Source organism: Dasypus novemcinctus, unplaced genomic scaffold (assembly GCF_030445035.2).
Source record: "Dasypus novemcinctus isolate mDasNov1 unplaced genomic scaffold, mDasNov1.1.hap2 scaffold_123, whole genome shotgun sequence".
NCBI classification, from domain to species: domain Eukaryota; kingdom Metazoa; phylum Chordata; class Mammalia; order Cingulata; family Dasypodidae; genus Dasypus; species Dasypus novemcinctus.
Window position 1 is genome coordinate 1 of NW_026688149.1, and position 12,500 is coordinate 12,500.

Genomic DNA, 12,500 nt, shown 5'->3' on the forward strand with positions numbered 1-12,500 from the left:
GTGACAGGCCGGCCTCACCTCATGAGAGACCAACTGAACCGTGCTCTTGTGTGCGTTTTCTTCTTCCCCCTTGCTGAGAGCGTTGGTGCGACTCAGGTGGTTCTGGGACTGGCTCCTCAGTCTGAGACTGTGGGTTTCTTTCAGTAAAAGTGTTATTTTTGGCCGGGTTGTGGCAAAATGTTTCAATTTGTAAACAATGGTGGGAGGGGGTGATGTTTTGCCCTCTGAGCCTGGCAGAGCAGCGGCCCAAACTTCCCAAGTCATTGCTCCTGAATGTGACTTTTGTGAGGGACACGATTCTATCGAGGTGATCGATTCCATTCGACGTGATAAAACACATCTACGAGAAACCTCAGGGTGGCATGATGGGTCATGGAGAAAGTCTGAATACTTTCCAGCTTAGATTGGGAACAAGGGAAAGCCGTCTTCTCTCACTGTTCTTATGCGATGCAGTATTAGAAGTTCTTCCCAGTTCTGTAGGACTGTAGAGCTAGAAAAGGAAGCGAAATGTGTACAGACTGCAATGAAATAAAATGGGCTTCCTATTTATTTGCATATGACATGAGCACCTATGTAGAAAATGGCAGGGACTCTAGGAAGATACTGATACGGGAGTTTGGCAGATGCTCATGCAGGATAGAAGAAACACAGAAAACAAAATTCCATTTCCGTGTGTCGGCAATGGACACTGAACGCGGGCACACCGAAGTAAACAATAACAAAAGCAAGCAAGTAATTTTGAAGGGTGGATGCTTCGATCCACGGTGGTGTATACATACCGTGGAATACTAACCGGCAATAAAAAGGAATGAAGTGCTGATAGACCATCGGCTTGGAGAAATCTGCAGAGAATTATGCCTAGGGAGAACGGCCGATATCGAAAAGTTATAATTCTGTGTGTGACGTTCTTAAAATGAACCAAAAAAGGGAGGGGAGAGGGGGATCGGAAAACGGGTTAATTGTCGTCAGAGGCAGATGGATGGGAGGTCCTGAGTAGGGAGTGCCGTGGGATAAGAGGATGATGGAATTTTTTGGCGTCTCAGCTCTATCGATGCTAACATTCCGGTTGGACTACAGTTTTTGCAAAACATCACTGTGGTGGGAATCGAATGTCAGTCACACTCGTAGCGAGCGTAGAAAGTTCGCAGACTGAAAAAACTATTCAGAGGTTCGGTTTTTCAAATTGCTAGGCATTTCTGGTGCAGCTTTTTAAAAAAATTTTTTTTTATTAAAGTTAATAATTCTATCTATTTTTTTTAAAGGGGCTTCAGATGACATAAATGTTACCTAAAGAATATAAGGGAGTCCCATATGCCCCCCTCCCTCCCCGCCCACGCTTTCCCACGTTAACCACGGCCTACCTTTGTGTGGTCGCTACGGTTGGTTGTGACGATTGGCGAGCCCATATCGGAGCGGTGCGACTGACCGTGGATGGCCGTTGACGTGGCACTTTATGCTCTGTTCCGTGACGATTTGGTTGAGTTGTGACAGAAGAGACCGAGGTCTGTTTCCGTCCCTGTGATGCCGTGCGGGACGAATCCGGTGTCCCAAAGATGCCCCCTTATGACACCTACCTACTCTTCCCTCTCCCGTCCCTCAGAACCTCTGGTGGACACTGCCTCTTTGTTGGCGATCAGAGTTCTTCTGTTGCAAGAATCATCATAAATCTATAGTCGGATGGCAGTAAGTCTACTCTAGCCCATCGTTCCTTCCCCAATCCGGAGCATGTGGGTGGGGGCTTAATCCCACAGGGGCAGACGGATGGAGCTCTCTCACTTGCAGTGACAGACACTTTGTGTTCCTTGGGACGGTCGGTAGTTGCCCATCATCGTCTCCTCGTTAGTTTCCCCGGCCGAGCCCGATGCACTGGAGAGCAGGTGCTGCGACTCTGCTGAGTTTCAGGGCCCGCCCGACTGGCACACGGACGGCCCGAAGGTTTACGTCTCTGGGACATATGTTGACCGAGTATGGTGCGCAAAACTAAAAGGGGCGGAAGAGCCATGTGTAGAGAACCCCTCAGCGAGCCTCATGCCGCTTTACCCTGGGGAGCATAAATTCCAAAGGAAGGCCCAGGCCCACGGACAGGGTGCCAGATTCCTGAACGGTCTACCCTGCTTATGGTTTCTGGGTGTCTCTAGAGCCCCTGGGAGCCCCGCTTTTTCTTTTTCTTTTTTTAAGTCTGGGTGTTTTTTCCTGCCCTTTTTTCTTTCTTCTTTTTTTTTTAATATTTATTTTTTTATTTCTCTCCCCCCACCCCACCCCCACCCCGGTTGTCTGTTCTCTGTGTCTATTTGCTGAGTCTTCTTTTTTGTTCGCTTCTGTTGTTGTCAGCGGCACGGAAATCTGTTTCTTTCTGTGGCGTCATCTTGTTGTGTCAGCTCTCCGTGTGTGCGCCGCCATTCCTAGGCGGGCTGCACTTTCTTTTGTGCTGGGCGGCTCTCCTCACGGGGCACACTCCTTGCGTGCGGGGCTCCCCTACACGGGGGACACCCCTGCTTGCGCAGGGCACTCCTTGCGTGCATCAGCACTGCGCATGGGCCAGCTCCACACAGGTCAAGGAGGCCCGGGGTTTGAACCACGCACCTCCCATGCGGTAGACGGATGCCCTAACCACTGGGCCAAGTCCGCCGCCTTTTCTGCCCTTGATGGCCTCCCTCCCCAAGGCCCTAGGAAGTGGGTCTGCAACCCATTACCGGGCCCAGAGCCCAGTTGCTTTGTTTTTGTTTTAGTTTTTTTAAAAATTTCTTTGTCTTTATCTTTTTTTAATGTTACATTAAAAAAATAGGAGGTCCCCATATATTCCCCCCACCCCCCTCACCCTACTGCTGCCATAACAACCACCTCCTCCATCACGGTGGGACCTTCATCGCGCTCGGCGAATACATCTCTGAGCGAGCGCTGCCGCGCCCCATGGTCAATGGTCCCCGTTACAGTTTACGCTCTTCCCCCGGTCCACCCAGTGGGCCACGGGAGGACATACACTGTCCGGTGACTGTCCCTGCAGTACCACCCGAGAGAACTCCAAGTCCTGAAAATGCCCCCACATCACGTCTCTTCTTCCCACTCCCCACCCTCAGCAGCTACCGTGGCCACTCTCTCCATCTCGATGCTACGTTGACTTCCATTCCTAATCACCATAGTTCCAGAACAGAAGCTCAGTAAGTGCACGCTAACCCATGCTCTATTCCTCCATTCCGTGGGCCCCGGGATGGTTATGTCCACTCCACCTCTGTATCGAGAGGGTGCTTAGATGCCCCTTGGATGATGGACGCAATTCTCCTGTTTGCAGTTGTTGGCACTCTTGGCTCCCTGGTGTGGTGGTTGACCTCCTTCACGTCCCTGTGGGAGCCCCGCTATTGGAGGCGACGATTAGTGTGGCGGGCCTGCTGACACTTGCCTTACAGTAACCTCTGGAACCAACTCCGGGACGCGACTTTGAAATCTCTTAGCCCTAAGACCTCATTTGTATTTGCAAAATCTGATGATCGGTCTTCTGTCAGTGTCTTCCTAAAAATTAAGTGTGTGCTTTTAATCGAGGAGGGCGGGAGAGGAGATATAATTTTGGCCACTTCATTTTTCTTCCATGCTTTCTTATGCAGACTTCGTGAATGAAAGCGATCCATCTGGGTCAATCGTGATTTAGCCTGAGTCCTGCCAGAAAGAGGCTGAGCATCTCTGCCTCCGAACACTGTGAGTTGGCCTGTGGTTATCTGTGGCAATTCGTTCCCATAGGGTGTGAGGAATTCCCAAGCAGGAATCTGATGACCCGTCGAGAATGAGGGCCTCCGCGGAAATTAAATAGCTAAGCCCATCGTTTATTTCATTCCTGGACAGTATGATGTCCGATCGGTACAGCTGTAGGAACAAAATGATCATCACGTTATAATTAATTTCTTTACATCGATAAACGTTTGCTGCTATCCTGAGTTGGAAACTGAGGCATAGTGGTCTCGCAAAGAGAGACGTGCTGTTTCCATGGCTACCATGGCTACGCTCGCCCCCTCCCCCCGGAGGAATGTGGTCATTAAGAGTTCCGGGCAAACAGGATGAAGCTGTGAATGGCTGAAAGAAAAGATGAGCAGATCTACTTCGGAGTTAGGTGGAATGCTTGGACTTTGTACCTTGAGATAAAGATTTTTTGAGTTCCTTAGATCGTGAGTAATGCTATTAGTGAACTGCATACTTGTTCTCCCGCAGCCTGGGCTATATAGAAAGCCCCTTGTAAACAATGAAGATGTCTGAGGAGTCTCTACTCCCAGACCCCCGGATCCCAGCCCTCTTCTCTTCTCTTTCTCTTTGTTTCATTCCCAGTACCCTTCGTGCCCAAATCTCCAACAATCCTGTTTATTGCTGATCACGGATGATGTGAAGTCTCTCAGCTGGCCTTACAGGCTCTTTTAAAATGTACAGTTTCTTTCCACCTACGTTCCAATGTTTTTTTTTTTTTGTTTTTGTTTTTGTTTTTTAAATTTTACCGTAAGGGTCTTTTTAGCAGGTTTAAAAAAAATAAAAATAAAAATAAAAGACGTCGATGGTGCTCTTTGGCTAGACCCTATGGTATATGGATATATCTCAGGAAAACGGCTTAATAAACAAATAAAGAGCTGTGCCAGAACAGCCAAAGCGGCACCGGACAGATCCGATCGGCTGGGGTCTGTGACTGAATTCAGAGCCCCTCAGGTCCTGCCTATAGCTCCAACAGGCATTGCTGAAAGTTGGGGGAGGGGGGGGAGGGGGAAAAAGGGGGCCTTTTTTTTTAGGGGAGGGGTTTCCCTTTAAAAAAAAAAAAGGGGGGGGTGTCCATGACTGTGTCAAAGATGTCCTCCCTGGGGATGAACTCTGGGTCTAGCCTCTCTGAAACCGCAAAGAAATGCTCTCTCCCATGGCCTCTTCTCTCATCTTTCCCAGCAAAGACGGGGCCTCACGGATTGTGTGCCAGTGGGCATCTGCCTTGGAGGTTTAGGTCAGCTGTGCTGGGTGTGGCACCCACCCCTCTCCTTTTCTATGTAAATAGAGGAGGGCCTTGCAGTTTTCAGGTTACCTTGGCATTGCCTCTCCCCTCCCCCCAACCCAACCCCAGGTTGCGAGGAGTGACACAGGCCCTCATATTACTCAGCGATCTTTTCTCCCCACGCGTGTGTCTGTGTGTGTGTGGGGTGTGTTTTCCCATCTGTTGATGAACACGTTAATTTTTTCCAGTCTTTGGGGACCCAGGAAAAAAACCTGCCTTGATACTTGTGTGCAGGATACTGTGTGAAAATCGTTTCAATTCACTTGAGTAACTAGGTAGAAGTGTGTTTACAGGGTCACGTTGGTAAGTTGATAAGAAAAGGTCACCGCCTTCCGATGTGGTTGTATGGTTTTGTTTTGCATTCACGCGAGCAGTGCTCTCCATTCATGCCACTCTTTGGCATTCTCCCTCTCTCCCTCTGTCCCTCTCTGCCCCCCTCACCCCTCTCTCCCTCTCTCCTTTTCTCCCTCTCTCCCCTCCACCCCTCTCCCCCCTCTCAAAGCTAGTCTCCTAATACTATGAAATCAAACCTGGCCTTCTGCCCTCTTTTAAAATGTGTGTGTTCTTTCAAACTATCATCTATGCCACTTTACGAGTTGACAATAAAGGTCTTATCAGGAACTTTTAAAAAGCCATCGATGACAGACTTTGGCTAGATCGTACGGGGTGTGACTACATCTCACTCAAAGTGCTGAATAAACAAATAAACCGTGGTGCGGGAGGAGCCAGAAAGAGCAGCTGTGTCCAACAAGGGACGGCCCCTGCCCGAGAGACTGAGAGGGGAGGCATTTCCTTGTTCGCTGGCTTGTGTGTTTGTCTGTTTTTTGCTTTTCATCAGTAGTACAGAAATCACAAAAATGCCTTAATAGTGATCGCAGTGATGAACGCACAACTATGTGTCCGTATCAAACACTGTCGATGGTACACTGTGGATACAGTGGACGCTTTATTAATATGTATCCAGAAACCGATCTGTTTAAATGTAAAACTAGAGTGGGTGAGGGGAACATACACCGACTGTAAGATATGGACTATAGTTGGCAGCCCTATTTTGAAGGTGCTTTTGCACAGTTTCGTAACAGATGGATCACAACCACGCGTGATGTCGGCGGAGGGGTGAGGTATGGGAGGGAGCCCTGGAATCATGTTTTGCATGTTTATTTCATGTCTACAAACTTTTACTCTACACCTAATGTTTGTGTGTGTTTGTGCATGAGTGATGTGCTTCAATAATATATAAAGATGTAAAGACGTGTGCGTGTATATTTTATATACATACGTATATACGTGTGTGTGTGTATATATATATAATAATAATAATAATTATTATTATTATTATTATTATTTTTTTTTTTTTAACAAGGAGGGTGGTGATGATGGCCACCAGGTCAACAGGAAGGTTTAGGATTCACCTCTTTCTTTTGAGGCAGGGCTTCCACTTGTTGCTCTTCAAACTTGGAGGCTGTGATCTTGGTTTGTGAAGAGATGGAGGGCTGTACGGTCTGACCTCTGACTGGGGGATTCAGCCCTTTATCTTCATGAACCGTCTCCCCCTGATGTCTGGTGATGTTTCCTGTTAAAAGTCTGCCTCATCTGAATTTCAATGAGCTGTACTGGCTCTTATGGGGTCCTTGTTCACATGGTACACCTTCTCCCAGCTCTTTAAAAACAGAACAGAACAGAACAAAACAAAACAAAACAGAAGAAAAAAGAAAAAAGAAAAAAAAGGTAAAGTGAGCCTGGAGAAGGCCCCAAAATCCTGGCAGCAGACCTGACAGTATTTGCCCCGGATGGGACGTGACTCCACGATGTGGCCCTGGGCTTGCTGTTAGTGGGACACTCGGTTGAGCCCAGGCCCGCCAGGTCACTCGAAGAGAGGGGCTCCCCCTCGAAGAGATGTTCTCTAATTGTGTCATCTGGAGAATGCCGTGTAAAGGGAACGGTCCGACCTTTGACTTTTTAAGGCCGGCCTTATCGCTCTGCACGGCGTTCTGAGAGTCACCCAAGGAGTCGTGTGCATCGGTAGTTTGTGGCCTGCTCTGAATGGCTTTTCTTTTTTCTTTTTGGCAGATGCCCGTTTCACGGGTGGGAAGGAATGTGGGTGTCTTTAAACAGCGAGTAAAAAACCACAAGCCGTTGGGGAGAGGGCAATAGAGAAATAAAAGTAAATCTTAAAAAGAATAAATAAGGAAATAAAGGACACGTGGATCGTGTCCGTTTCGGGGTTACAGCCGAGAAAGCTGATAGGAACATTCGTGTTTTTTGTCGTTGTCATTGTCATTGTCGTCGTCGTCGTTTTCTGGGTGCGAGTTTTAATTTCTGGCGTAGATACCCAGAACGGCAGCCCCCATCCCCGACGGTACTGACGTTTTCAGGACAGTCTTAGTATGTGTGTTTTCAATGAGACCGTTTTCCAGGGCGGCGGAGGAGGACATGTCCGGGCAGCGCCCGGCCCCGGGGGTGGGGGTGGGGGGCTGGGCCGCGGGGGTGGAGGAGGGGCGGGCCGGCTCTCCACGACGGTCTTCGGGCGCCCCCAGGCGGCCGGCCGCTTTTCTGTGGGCCGGCAAAGTCGAGGGGTCGCCCTTCTCTGGCCTTGCCAGCCTCCTCCTCTGCCGGGAGCCATTTTGTAACCCAGGGCATGATCTTCGCTGCCCTTCTTGGCAGTGTTCTCCATCTATCTTCCTCCCTTCCTCCCCTCCTCCCTTGCTCCCTTCCTCCCCTCCTTCCTCCCCTCCTTCCTCCCTCCCTCTCCCCTCTCCCTCTCCCCTCTCCCTCTCCCCTCTCCCCTCTCCCTCTCCCCCTCCCTGCCCCCCCGCCCCCACATCTTGCTGCGACACCCAGGGCAAGAGCGGTGACCGTCGGTGTTCTGTGTCTGCGTACGAGACAAACGCGTGCTTTCGAACGAGGGGGACTGGAGGGAGGTCTAGTTTGAGGTGTCCTGTCTCGTCGGACGGACGACGAGTTGGCCCGTGGTTCTCTGCAGTCATTCATTCCGGTGAGAGGTGAAGAATTCCCAGGTCGGGGCCGGATGGAGGACCCAGAGAGCGTGACGGCCTCGGCGGAAGTGAAGTCGCTCCGGCGCCTGTTTGCTTTGGTCTCGGAGAGGACGGCGTCCGACGGCGAGGACCGTCTTATCGGAAGGAGAACGACGTGACCGTCGACGTCCGTGACTTCGGATGTCTTGTGTCCGTCGGTGCTGCTCGGTTGCCGTGCTGTGTCTTTCTTCCTACGGACGATAGGCTGTGGGACCCGGCCCTCCGGTCTCTCTTAAAAGCGACGATGTCTTGTGATCTCCTGTCTGTTTTGCCGAGCGCTGTGACCACGGAGGCCTGATGGATGTGGCCTGTGGGTGGGAGGCTCTTTGTCTCCCTTGACCTAAGCTGCCTGTCCTGACTCGTGGGTGTGGGATGGTGAGGGGCCGCAGCCCGTGCCCTTGGTCACCGTGGCGACGACTCCGGTCCCGGGACACGGTGTGTCGGTGCGAACCCTATAGACTTGAAATGGTCGGGGAAGATGCACCCGGGCCGTCTGAAGCGCGTGCTAGAAGCTTACCTAGGATGTGGAAGATGTCTGCTGATTCGAGCCTCTCGAGAACTGAAACGAAAGGACCCTTTGGCCTTTCCTCTCTGTACGAAAGGGACTCGAAGATCGTGTTCGGGGCTCAGGTTTTCAACAGAAACCTCCCGAGTCCGGCCGTCCGGCCGTCCATCCACCGTTTCTCCTTCTCGAAGCCGTTCCCGAGTCCTGGCCTTTCTATACGCAAATAATTGAACCTCTGTCAGATCCTACAACGTGATGAGTGGCTTAAAGAAAAGAAAAGAGAAAAGGCCCTCGATCGTCCACCTTGGCCAGGCCGTGCCGTCTGTGCCCGTTCCTCCATAGGACGGCTTAGTCGGCAATTGAGCGGTGGTGCCGGAATGGCGAGAAAGAGCGGCTGTGTCCGGCGGTGGGAAACAGGGAGACGGAGAGGGGAGGCGTTTTCCTCGTGTGTCTGTGTTTTGTTTGTTTGTTTGTTTGTTTGTTTGGGTTCGCTTTTGCTTATTATCGGGTCGCGTAGAAGCCACGGAGCTAGGCGATGACGATCGCTCGTGGTGACGGACGCACGACCGTGCGACGATACCGAACGCTGCCGGTCGTACGCTTTGGGTGAATGGGATGTCGTCTCGACACGTCTCGACACGTCTCGACGGACCGGCCAGTGCGTGGGTAGATAGGATTGGATCTCTGGATGTTTTTCTTTCCGATAGGCGAGTAGGGCTCTAGCAGCTCGTTCGGCCTACGGATGGCTTTTCCCTACCGGGTGTTGGCAGGGGCTTTGGCGTGCCATAGGAGAGGGTTTGAGGTTGGGGTGGGGGGGGTGGGGGGGGGGCCCGGGGCCGTGCCCGTGTCCGTGCCCGTGCGTGTGTGTGCTGTGTAAAACAGGGAGGGAGGGAGGAGGGCAGACGGCGTGACATGCTGGGCTAGGGGCGGGCTGGGGGTGCCCGCCGGCGACAGTGCCTTAGGAGAGGCAGTGGGAAGGGGATCGGGTAGGTGGAGGGAGAGACGGGCCCACCCCACCTCGCCGCCCCACCCTGGTCCCTCTCCCTCCAGCCCGGCGGCCTCCCCTCCCCGGTGGGCGGCAGCCGCCAGCAGCGTTCTCTCGGAAACTGCCCCCCGCCCCCCCCCCCCCCCCCCCCCGCTCTGGTTTTCCTCTCCCGTCCGTCTGTCCGTCCACCCGCCGCCATCCATCCCGCCGCCGGTGCTCCGCCTCGGATTCACGGAGGGCTCCCCTGACGCGGCGACATCGGCTCGCCTGACCCTACGTCCCCGTGTCCCCGTCTAAACGCGCAGGCTCTCTCGTGCCCATCTCCCGGGTCGGTCCCCCTCTGTCCGCGTCCCTCCTGCCTGAAGCCGGAGCGGGCGTCTCCGTGTGCTTTGTCGACACGGGTTCCCCCTTCCTTGGGTCGGCCCGGTCGTTCGCGTTCCATCCGTGCCACGCGAGTGCTGTCATCGCTGGGCTCGAGTGCGATCGATCGAGCACCTCGCTCTTTTCTTTTGCCGATTCTCTCCCGAGACCGGACGCGCTGGTTTTACTTTCGCTTTCTCCGCCTGGATATGCTTTCTAGGAGGGGACACGAATTAGGCTCTCTCCTTTCTCCGGCCCCCGCCCCCGTCGCCATCGCCCCGCAGGCATTCTGGGCACGGGCGGGCGGGCCTGCCTCGGAACCGCTCCCCCCTCCCCCCGGCGCCACCGGGTCGTGGTCAGGCCCGGCTCTCCCTCCGCGGTCCCAGTCCGAGGCGGGCCGGGCTGTACGGCGGGAGGACCCTCCCGGCAGAGCACTTGGCCGCCCCGGCCCCCGGCCCCTCCCCGTTCTGGTCGGCGATGGTCGGCGTGGCGGTGCACGCCACGGGCGAGGGGCTGACGGGAGAGGGTGCCTGTGCCGGGTCGGCCCGTGCCCGAGTCCCAGCGCTCGCCCGGGCGGGCCCACCCCCACGCGGTTTTCCTCTTCGGTGCTGCAGCTCGGCGGCCGCCTGCTTAGGGCATTGGCCGTAAGCCCCGGCAAATTCACCGCCTGATGCAGCCCGAGCCCGCGCCCGAGCCCGCGCCCGAGCCCCAGCCCCAGCCCCAGCCCCAGCCCCAGCCCCAGCCCCAGCCCCAGCCCCAGCCCCAGCCCCAGCCCCAGCCCCAGCCCCGGGTCCCCAAGGACCCCAGGGAAAGAAACGGCCCCCATCCCCTTTGGGGTCGGTTTTGGCGGTGGCCGAGGCCTCGGGGCCTGCCCGGATGATCTCCGGCTGGCCCGGCCCGAGCGACGCGTTCCCGAGTGGATCGGCACGGAGCACGGCGACCGGCCGGCCGACCGGCCGGCCGGCCGGCCGGCGGCGCGCCCTTGGCGGCCGGCGACCGCCATCCGTCCCGCTGCCACCCGAGGCCGGTTGTCGGGCGCCGCCTGGTGGCCGCTTTTATGCCGTTGTCCCCGGAGCTCCGGCGAAGCCGGCATGGGAGGGGACCCGGCCGCTGCGACCGCGTCACAGTTCCTGGAGGCCGGCAGCGTTGGCAGGATGGCCCCGCGTCGCCGCTGGGCGCCGTCGTCGCGGCCGCCGGCGGGAGATTGAACCGCCAGAGTTGTAGGCGGGTGGCCCGTGGCTGCCCTCGGGCGGGCGGCCCGAGGCGGGGCTGGCTGCCCGTGTGGGTCGACCAGCACACGCTGGTCTTGGCCACCGCGGCCTCCACCCGGCGCGGGCCACCGCGAGTGGCCGCGATGGGTGGCTCCGCGCTCGGTCGCCGACCGCCTGTGCCCCCCCGGTCGGCGGGTGGGTGGGACTCCCTTCCGAGGATTTTTCCAAGTCCTGCTGCTCCGGAGGCGGGGGCTGGCCCCTGCCGCCTGGGCGAGGCCCGGGGAGGGCGCTTCGGGCCCGGCTGCTGTCCCGGGTGGGTCCCGGTGGGCGGGTGGGCCCCGACCCCCGACAATTTTTCCAAGTCCTGCTGCGGAGGTGGGGAACGGTCCGGGATGTGCGTAGAGAGCGCGGGCGGAGGGAGGGCGACCTGGAGGCCTGCCGCCGGCCTCGACCCCGTCCGCCCCGTTGCCAGTCCCGCCCGTGGCCCGAGGGTGGAGCGGGAGGCGGCTTGGCTGTCCCGCACTGCGGGGCCCCGATCCTTCCCGGTGCCGTCTGAGACCGCTAGTGGGGACCTCCCCGGTGACTGCTTTGGGGCACCTGTCCTGCTGAGGGTACCGAGAGACCCCCGTCACGGAGACTGGGAGCGGTCCTCTGCCCGTGTCGCCCGTGTCCCCCGTGTCCCCGGCCCCCCCCCCCCCCACTAGGGTCGACCAGATGGCCCCAGGAGCTCCGGGGACATGAGGCTATGGGGTCGTCCTGTGGGCCAGTGGCCGCATGACGCTTCCGGGAGGTCGGTGTGACCAGCGGATTGTCCCTGTGTCAGGGCTTGGTCCGTTTTCCGCCAAAAGTGGGCGTTTTGGGCCGCCAGGTTAGTGGTGACACACTGTCCTCCAGCCAGAGATGGACACTGTGGGCCAGACGGTTGGGACGCCGGATGCGCGCGCGCGCGCGCGCGTGTGTGTGGCGGGGGGCTCTGGGTTACCGATGGCCCGCTGCCCCGCCCTCCCCTTCCTGCTTGAGCTGAGCCCCGCGCCCTGCCTGCTTGGGTCTGTGCGCGCGCCGGCTCTCACGCTCTCCGAGCGGGGCCGGTCTCCTTCAGTGTGCCGTGGTCTCTGGTCGTCACTGAGGCCTTGCCGAGTCGGCCTTTGTGGTGTTGTGTGTCCCAGGCGATCGATGCGGTGGTGTTGTGCTCTCCCTGGGCCGGGCCTAAGCCGCGCCAGACGAGGGACGGACGTTCCTGGTGAACGGGACCGCTCCCCTCGCTCTGCCCGCGGGCCCCTCGCCTACTCTCCCTGCCTTGCTTGGCTGGTGCTGGGAGTTGGGCAGGGGTGCGGACCTGGCTCTCTGACCGAGTGGCCTTCCCTCACTTGGCCTGTCCTTGGCTTCTGTTTAT

The 12,500-nt window shown here is 56.4% G+C and overlaps 1 long non-coding RNA gene across 2 annotated transcripts; it reads left to right on the forward strand.

Moving 5' to 3' along the window:
- The first annotated feature begins 1,363 nt into the window (after window positions 1-1,363).
- LOC101442515 (uncharacterized) lies at window positions 1,364-4,548 on the forward strand. Of its 2 annotated transcripts, XR_009184669.2 has the most exons (5): window positions 1,364-1,502; window positions 1,601-1,683; window positions 3,078-3,158; window positions 3,600-3,690; window positions 4,312-4,548. It is a non-coding gene; the product is annotated as an uncharacterized lncRNA (long non-coding RNA). The 2 variants fall into 2 exon arrangements; XR_009184668.2 differs by lacking the exon at window positions 1,364-1,502 and having other exon boundaries at window positions 1,559-1,683.
- Window positions 4,549-12,500: the final 7,952 nt, after the last annotated feature.